A 10,019-nucleotide genomic window follows, 5' to 3' on the forward strand; every position below is an offset into this window, starting at 1 on the left:
AAAATCTTATGGTTATGTGATTAGGGTTGTCAAAACGACTTTTTTTTCGTGATCGGCTCGTGTTCGGCTCGCTAAGCAAACGAGCCAAACATGAACACACTTTTTTAGCTTGAAATATAAACGAGCCGAACACGAGCTGAGCTTGGCTCGCTCTTGTTCGGCTCGTTTACACCCCTACTGCGCTACTGCGGATGTTTAAAGAAAGAGGATGGATCAAAGAAAATTTGACTGATCAATTCCCATACCGACCCTTCTACAATTTGTACGTTCATTACCAATCTATGAGAGATATTAGAAGAAGAGAAAGCACTGAAGATGAGGCAGAATAATTGAAGAATATGGACTCTCTCTATTAGTTTAAAATGCTTATGTACTTAATGTGATTGTGTGTGGATTTGATTTAGTTTGCTTTGCTTTAGAATTCTGAACTTTGATTGTGTGTATAATTTTGTGTCAGTGTTTAGTGTTGTGACTTGATTTCTACGCTGATTTATAATTTTGTTTGCTTAATATGTGTAAAAGTGTGATTAAAAAAATGTGTTTATAAAAATGTATTTTCATATATAAAAGTTAGTTTATTGTTGTGTGAAATGTGTATTTATGAATTTAGATAAAAGATAAAAAAATTATGTTTAAAAAAATTAAAATACTAAAAAGACATTGGAAAAAATTGAAAGGAAATAGAAAATTGAAAAAAATTGAAAAAATGGAATTTTTGGCCTGCAGCGCTGACATGGGCGCCGACGACGCCCTCGACTCGAGAACAACCTTTAACCCTTTAAAATTTGTGATTTTCACCGTAAATCGTCATTTTTACCCTTGAGTCACCTTCAACCTCCAATTTTTGCACCTAGGGCTCGCATTTGCTTGGATTTGAGGCGATTTTAATGCAAAGGAACTTTGGATTTCATCTTCTCTAGGTAAGAACTACACTTTGAACTAAAAAATTTTGATTTTCACCAAGGATTTATCTTACATTGCACCAAGTATTTATCTCACATTGTCGAGATCCAAAAAATTTGCAATTTTTGTGAGATTTTGAGAAAATCCTTTGGTGAAGACCTCTTACTTAGTAGATTTAAGTATAAAGCGTTTTACTTTGTGATTTTTGGAATTTGCCGAATGGAGGAAAATGGTATTGAATTTATTCAAATTTTTTTCAAAGTTTCTCTAGATTTCCCATGGAGCCGAGAACAAGCAAAGGAAAAAAGAAAAGTAGATTATGATGAATAAAAATTTGTTAGCTTCAGCGCTAGTGCTCGATTCAATGGTCTACTAGAGCATAAAAAAGTAATTCCGGATAGTGGTTTTAAAATTCAGGTGGAGAAGTCGAGCGATTAATCAATGGAAGATTAATCAATGGTAGGAGGTGGGAAAATTTCTATTATTTTACTGCCGATGCGATTGTTGGTATAGTGATGGAATTCTATGCCAACTTTACTGAAGCTTCTGACGACTTTGTTTTTGTTCATGGGAGAAAGGTGAAGTTTTTTCCAAGAAAAATTAATGAGTTTTATCAATTGGAAGATGTTTACAGTTGTTAGTATAAATCATTTTCTGCTAGTAATGAGGTCTTAGATGATGTTATTACTTTTCTTACTGATGGAAGAGGGACCTGGAAAGTAAAAAATGGTGTTAAGGTAAAATTTCCTCTTTCTATGCTTAATGTAGTATCTAAAGGTTTGCACTACGTCATTTCTGGAAGAATGATTTTTCATCATAGTGATCATAGTGAGGTGACCAAGGATAGAGCTATGCTGAACTTCTTTATTCAACAGGTGATGAGGATAAATGTAGGCTCTATTATCTATATGAACACTAGATCTATTGCTTTAGGAGAGACCACTGGTGGTTTGGCACACCTGCACTTATTTTTACACTCTGTGAATAGGCACGAGTTAATTTTAGACCTGTGGAAGAGAGGATTGAGACTCTAAATCCTATTGGGCCTGTCAATATAAAGACATATGAATCTCATGTTGATTAGAGATATTCCTTCTACTTCGAGGACCCCTACTTCTAGTGACCCTACTAACCGAGAACTTTTAGACTAGATGATGATCTAGTAGGGAGATATCTTAAGAATAGATCATAAGTTGCAAAACATGGATGCCAGAAATGCTCACACTGATGATTTGATAAGGAGAAAGTTCGAATATGATGCTGCTTATGATGATGCACTGGTGAGATACATGAAGGGTGATCATTCAGTTCAGTTTCCTACTCACCCTATTTTTACTCCATATCAGCAGCAGAATTTGGATGTAGAAGAAGAAGAAGATGATGATTGGTGATTTGATTTTTTAGTTTATGTTTAACTGTACTTTGCTATTTTGTTGTTTGTTTTTGTTATATTGTTGAGACTGTTTGTTTGTTTGTGAGGCTCTGTTTTGTTGTTATGTTGAGTTGTGAACTGTAGTTTATAAAACTGTTATCATTTCTGGAATGTAGTTTAATTCTGTTGTTAGTTTTTGTATTTTATTAAATGTATTATAATTAACTCTTTCTCAGATGATTTATATGTATTATGCACAGATTAATGTTTTAAGTCTTGTAGCTTTTTATATTAGCACCTGCAGTATTTCAGAATTAAAGTTTCAAAATCAGAACCTTCAACATGTATGTCTGTTCATTATGTATTTAATGTTTTCTTTCACCCTTTATTTTTCAGTTCTTCATACTAAATCTTTTAAAAAATTTAAGTTTGGGGGGGAGGGTCTAAAATAAATATCACTACAAGAGGAAAACCCTAACTAAGAATTGCATTTTGAACTAAACGTTGTGCTTAAAATTTAATCAAAACTTACCCCATAGCTTTAAAAAGAAAGAGGAAGGAATGTTAGTAGTTTTTTATGTCAAAATTTAGAATACTTGAGCATGGCTATAACTATATTTATGTTCCTAAATATAAAGTAAACTTAACTAAAAATTTTCAATAATAAAGGTTACTTTTAGAGATTAAGATATTTGGTATAAAAGAAAAAGACTATGTTTTTCTATTTTAAGTAAAGAAAATTGTATTTTTGAAATTTTAAAAAACTTAAAGGTCCATGTAAAAAGAAAAGAATTAAACTTTATGAAATCTTTAAGCTAATATAAATTTGTTAAGTGAAGAAATGTGGCAAGTTTTTGACTTTAAGAAGAGGATAGTGAAGTTCAAAATCATTAAAGGCTATCCAGATATAGTAATCCTCACATATAAAAAAAAAGAAAAAAAAAAGAAAAGAAAAGAAAAAAAAAGAAAAAGAAAAGAAACGATGTGGGGAGAAGCTTGAGGAGATGCCTAATTAATAATTGGTTTCACTTGAATCAATTTAAAAAGAAGGCTTGCTATATTTTCTAAATTTTTATTTGAGTATTAGTTTATTTATTAGTAAAGTTTTATCAAGTTCTTTTTCATATGAATACTTTCAGTGACTTTAGTATGAAAATTTGTAATTTTTCTTGAAAAGAATAACGAATCAGAAATCTTGGACTTGAATGCTAAATATTCTTATACCTTTAGTATTAACTAGAGTTGTTTTGAATTTTTCTTAAGTTATGCTATTGTATTTAGTGGACTAAGATATGGAAATCTAGAAGTTAAATTCTTACCATAAGTCATATTTTTATATAGTAGAGGAGTTACTTGAGGACAAGTAACATGTAAGTTTGGGAGATTTTGATACACCAAAAATATATGCATTTTTAGACCCATATTTTAGACTCATTTTTGGTGATATTGCACTTTAATGGATGTTATTTTTATGTTTTCTTGCAGGTTGTTGAATTTTAGGACTTGAAGCAAAAAGGAAGCAGAAATGATGAAATTTGGAGCAAAAATGAATAAGTTCAAAATTTGTTCAGCGTCGACAGCACTGTTTGACAGAGAGGAGTGAATTAAATTGCGGAACACTGACACCGACGACGCCAGAACAGGCACTAACGGTGCCAATGTTAGTTTAGCCCCTGTATCTAGACGATTCGACAAATTTGGACGCTTTTTGAAGAGTTTTTGGAGGCACCTATTGGAGAACCGACTTTAGACTTTATATGAGGCCAAAATTGATCAGAAAAGTGACTCTTCCTGATATCTCATCGCCCCAATTAAACCTTCCACGCATCACACATTCTTCCATTTTTCATTCCACAACCATTTAGAGTCCATTGTTCTTATAATTTAGAGTTTTGTGGTGAGACTAAGTGTGAACTCTTCTCTAAGAGTGTTGGAGAAGGAGAAAAGTGAGAGATTTCTTCTTCCTACATTTCCTAGAAGAGGCTAAAAGAGGATATAAGGGATTTACTTTGAGAAAGAGTTTTAGATAAGTGTTGTTTGTTTATTAGTGTTGTATGAACTTTCTTTTATACATAAAATTTGTGTTTTGTTGTATCTTTCTCATGAAGTCTGAGTAGTTTACTTTATTTTTCTCCCTACTATGAGATATAGTGAAATGAAGAGATATTATGGATGTGTCAATATTAAAATATAAAATAAATTGTGATGATTTTTCAACTCCGAACTTAATTTACTTTTCAATCTGACCAATTGAATTGTTAAAATATGTTGTGAAACATATGATCCGAAAAATAGAGTATGAGTTCTACAATGGAGTGAGGATCACATTTGATTCCATGAGGGAGAATTTTGTTCATGGAATTAAGTGCAAATAAATAGGGAAATATACTTTGTTGGGTGTAGAATTGGATAATCTTTAGGGTGAGAGACTAAAATCTCTAATTTGATCTTAGTGTTTAAAAACTAAAGCAAGAGTTTGCCTTCAGGCGATAGGAAGTGGGAGCTCTGAAGTGGGAGTCATTATCCTCTTAGCCTAGCCACGAATTTTGGGACTAAACCTGGGATTAGCCAATGATTTTCTATAACACTATATCAGGGTAGAAAATTAAAACTGCTCCTATTTGGCACAATACATATTTGAACCATTTATCTCATCTCATTTTACCGAAACCTCATTGTTGTGAGAAAGATGCTTTTTCACATAAGAAATCTTCATCACATAAACATAGTTTAATAGTTTAGTAGTTACTGTTTAAACTTTGTATTTCATTTTTTTATTAGTTATATAATTTAGTTCTTATAATATCTTAATATTCGAAATTAGTGACAATAATTTCGTTTTGACTTTCTGTGAATTTCCTAGTAAATTAATCATTTCAAATTAAAACTTTCCTCGTGGGATTGGTATTTGGGGCTTAAATAGAAAGTCTTTTATTACTTGGTAACGATATGTATACTTGCGTAGAATCATAACATTAATTGCTTAAATTTCTAATTTCTAATTCATAAAATTAATTGCTTAAATTTCTAATTCATAAAATATTGCATCAAGCTTTTGGCACTGTTGCATAGCGGAGTTAACTATATAATTTTTACACAACTATATTTCTCGGGATCAAGCTTCCAAGGGGAAGTGCAATTAGATAGGGAGATATGTCTTCATTGGTGTAGAATTGATGTTTCTAGGGTGACAGGATAGAATCTTTTGTCATGTTGATCTTGATTTTGGATCTAAGGATCCTTAGTAGGTCATATAGAGAGTGCACAGTGGGTAATCTGGAAGTGAGAGACAGAATCTACTCAACGCTACTACACAAGCTGAAACAAACTTAAGATTAACCAATGTTCTTCGCTAACACCGAGAGGGGGTACAAAATAAGTATGCTCCTATTTGTCAAATTTTATTATTTATATTTTTAGTCATTCAATTCCTACATTGATTAAGATCTTTTTGCAAGGGGAAAGATCTTTTCATTATGTTACAACTTTTTTAACTTATTATTCATTTAAATTTTGTTATTACTTTTTGTTTAATTTAGACAGCATATTAATTTAGTTTTAATCTTTCGGTATCATTCTTCTATCATTTTTATCTGCAATTAAAATAGAAGTATTTCTAAGTTATTATTATAAATCTAGAGTTTTCCTCGTGGGATTGATACTGGAGTTTTTAAAGAAAATCATATATTACTTGGAACGATACGTATAATTGCATAGCACCCCTAGCGTGAAGGCTTATTTTCTATTTTCTAAATCATTTTCTTTATTCACACTAGCCACTAAATATAATTTGGGCTAAGTTTTTTGCAATCTTTTGAAGTATAAATATCTGCGTAATTACAGATCAGGTCAAGTTTTTGGCGTCGTTACCTAGGATTGTGACAGAACTTTTTAACTTAGAATTTATTTGATTTATAGATTTGTTTTAGGAGAATTAAAATTTTATTATAGTACTTTTTCATTTTTTAAAAAAATAATAAAATCATAAAAAAATTAAAAAAAATCTACAAATTTAAAATCATTTAGGAGTATTTTTATTTTTCAAAATTTTACCTTGTGTATGTGAAGTTTGAGATCTGAAGATTTAGTGCCTTACGATTCTGAATTAGAACGAACTATGAAAAAAATTAAAAAACATAAAGGGCTTCACAATTTTTAAGAAATAATGAACACGTTGCAAAATAACATTGAACGTCAAAATATTGGAAATGAACAACATAATTTACAAAGACCTTTAAGGGACTACGCAATCCCTACAAGAGATGAAATTCACTTAAGTATACAAACTCTTGCTGTAGCGACTAACGCATTTGAACTTAAACATTTAATTATATAAATGATACAAAATAATCTGTTTGGGGGAACATCATCTGATGTCCTAAATTTAAATTTAGCAAGTTTTTTAAAACTGTGTGCTACATTTAAATATGATGTTGTATCAAATGATATTGTTCGACTGAGACTTTTTCCTTTTTCCTTAAAGGATAAAGCTAATATTTGGTTAAACTCATTAGCATCTGGATCTATTAGAACTTGGGGGGATTTAGCACAAAAATTCTTAGCTAAGTAATTTCGACCTTTAAAAACTGTTAAGCTTAGAAATGATATTACTTCTTTTACTCAGTTTGAAGAAGAGTCAATATACGAAGCTTGTGAAAGATTTAAGGAACTTCTTAGAAAGTGTCCACATCGTATTTTTCCAGATGGTTAATCATTCAAACTTTTTATAATGGGTTAGTAGGATCCCTTAGATCTATCATAGACATTGTTGCTGGTGGTTCATTAATGTCAAAACCATTTGATGAAGCTTATGCATTAATTGAAGAGATGACAACAAATAAATTTTAATGACCTTCTGAAAGGGTAAATCCAAAAATAAAAGTAGTCAATATTCATGATAATGAAGCTATTTCGCTGATTGCATTCCAAGTTGAAGTATTATCTTAGAAAATAGACCAAATAGGAATGAATTTTTCTCAAACACCTCATGCGATTGAATAAAATTCATTAGGACATATGATTGATTGTCGGACCTCATTAGAAAATTTAAATGCTTTTAATAATATACCCAATAACCCATCTTCTAACTTATACATCCCAGGTTGAAAAAATCACCCCAGTTTTAACTTGAATAATAATTCTAATGGTGGAAGTCAACAATGAGGGAACAACCAAGTAAACTCATTGAGAAACTAGAACAACCAGGGTAGTGCTAACTATAGGCATACATATCCTCCAAGATTTAGTAGTAACCAACAAATTAAGGAGAAGATGTTTTCTATAGAAGAAGTGGTGTTACAAATGAGAAATCAATTACAATGTCAAAGTGTTGCTATTCAAAACATTGAGAATCAATTAGGACAAATTGCTAATGCACTTAGCAATAGACCTCAAGGAACACTTCCTAATAATGTCCAAATTAATTCTAAAGACAAAAATAAAGATCAAGAGCAAGTTAAAGCTATCTAACTTAAGAGTGGAAAGGAATTAAATGATGGAGTTCAAAAAGTGTTTAAAGTTGAGAGAGAAAAAAAGAAGCTGAAAAACCTGAAGAAACTATTCCTAAAGAAGTGGAAAAACCTCTCTCCAACTAAGATTAATTTAGAAAGGCCACTAGCTCCTTTTCCTCAAAGACTGGGGAGCAGAAGTTGGATCAACAATTTTCTAAATTTTTTGAAATAATTAAAAAGCTTACAATTAATTTTTCTTTTGTAGAAGCTTTGGAACAAATGTCAAGTTATGCAAAATTTATGAAAGAAATTTTAATCAAGAAAAGATAGTTTGAATATTATGAAATTATTGCACTTAGTGAAGAATAAAGTGCAATAATTCAGAAAAAGCTTTCTAAAAAACTTAAAGATCCTGGTAGCTTTACTATACCTTGTGTGATTGGAGAAAAAATTTGTGGAAAAGCTTTTTGTGATTTAGGAGCTAGCATTAATCTCATGTCATTATCTATTTTTAGAAGGTTAGGTTTAGGAGATATTTCTCCCACTACTGTAACCAGCAGTTTGTTGATTAATCTATCACTTATTCACACCTATCCTGTGGGGGTTATAGAGGATGTGTTAGTTAAAGTGGATAAATTTATCTTCCATGTTGATTTCATTATGTTAGATATGGAAGAAGATAAAAAAAATACCTATCATTTTGGGGATACATTTCTTTGTCACTAAACAAGCAATGATAGATGTAAAGAAATGAGAACTAACCATGATAGTTAATGACCAGGAAGTTACATTTAATGTGCTTAAATCAATGAAGTACGCTGATAAAGGAAAAAATGTTAAATGTTATAGAATGAATATAATTGATTATATGGTTGTTAGTCATTTTCAAGAAAGATGTGAAGTCATAATAGATTAACAAGAACTAAAAAATGAAGATGAAGTTGATTATGAAGACAAATCAAATGAGATAAATACTAAGGAATCAAATTATGTTCAAATTTTTTTTGAAATTTTAGATATTACTGAAAATAGTAAACCTCTGATTCCTTCAATAAAATAACCTCTTGAACTTGAAATGAAGGTACTCCTTGCTCATTTGAAATATGCATTTTTTTGGAACTCATCTATATTACCAGTTATAATATCCTTAAACTTGACTACAAAACAGGAAGAAAAATTATTGGAGACATTGAAAAATCATAAGAAATCCTTTGGAAGGACACTAACTGATATTAAAGAAATTAGTCCTTCATTATATATGCACATAAGCTTTATGGAAGATAATTATAAGCCTAAGGTTGATCCTCAAAGGAGATTGATCCCTATAATGAAAATGAAAGAGGTTGTTAAGAAAAAAATTCTAAAGTGGTTGGATGCTAAAAAAATTCTAAAATGGTTAGTCCTATTAATTGTGTTCTAAGAAAAAGGGGTGACATTAATCATTAACGAAATGAATGAATTAATTCCTACAAGACAAGTCACTGGGTGGTGAATCTATATTAATTATAGAAACTTATACTTCACTACTAGGAAATATTATTTTCCTCTACCTTTTCTGGGTCAAATGCTGGATAAACTAGCTGAGTGATACACTGAAATAATATGTTGTTTTAGTATATATTTTATGCTTATTTTTGTGATATTGCATTTAAAGAAGGGTATTTTAATGTTTTTGATGTAGGTATATAAATTTTAGGTATTTTGAGCAAAAGTAGCAAAAAAATGAAATTTGGAGCCAAAACAACGAAGTTTTGAATTCTGGCACATGATGCATCATATGCACTGAAGTGGCGCCAGATGCACCGATGTGGCGCCAAATGCGCTAGATTGGCGCCAGATACGCCAAAGCCCAGAATAGTGTGTTCTTCAGCAAACTGGCAAATGATGTGCCATTTTATAGAGAGTTGGTGCATGATGCGCCAGATTTGGCGCCAGATGCACCGGGGACGACTTTTTGCGGATTAAGGGGGTTCAAGACAAATTTTGCACGAATTTTGAAAGGGGCACTTCTTCTAAACACCCCTTGGGATAATTCAATGCATATAAACACTTTGGAAGGTTCTTTTATAAAGGGATATGTTTCTTGAATCAATGGACATGTCTTTTGAATTCAAAAGAGTTGACTTTTAGATAAAATTTTAGGGAGAATTTTGAATTCTTTTTAGAGGGAGGTATAGGGCTTGAAGAAGAGGAGAGGAGCGTGAGGTGTGTGGCGTGAAGAAGGGGGGAGAGAGAGAGAGAGAGAAAGTCATGTGCTTGGAGATTTTCTTCTTTCTTCAAGGATTGTAAGAGGA

The sequence above is a fragment of the Phalaenopsis equestris genome, unplaced genomic scaffold (assembly GCF_001263595.1).
Source record: "Phalaenopsis equestris unplaced genomic scaffold, ASM126359v1 Scaffold234571, whole genome shotgun sequence".
NCBI lineage: Eukaryota > Viridiplantae > Streptophyta > Magnoliopsida > Asparagales > Orchidaceae > Phalaenopsis > Phalaenopsis equestris.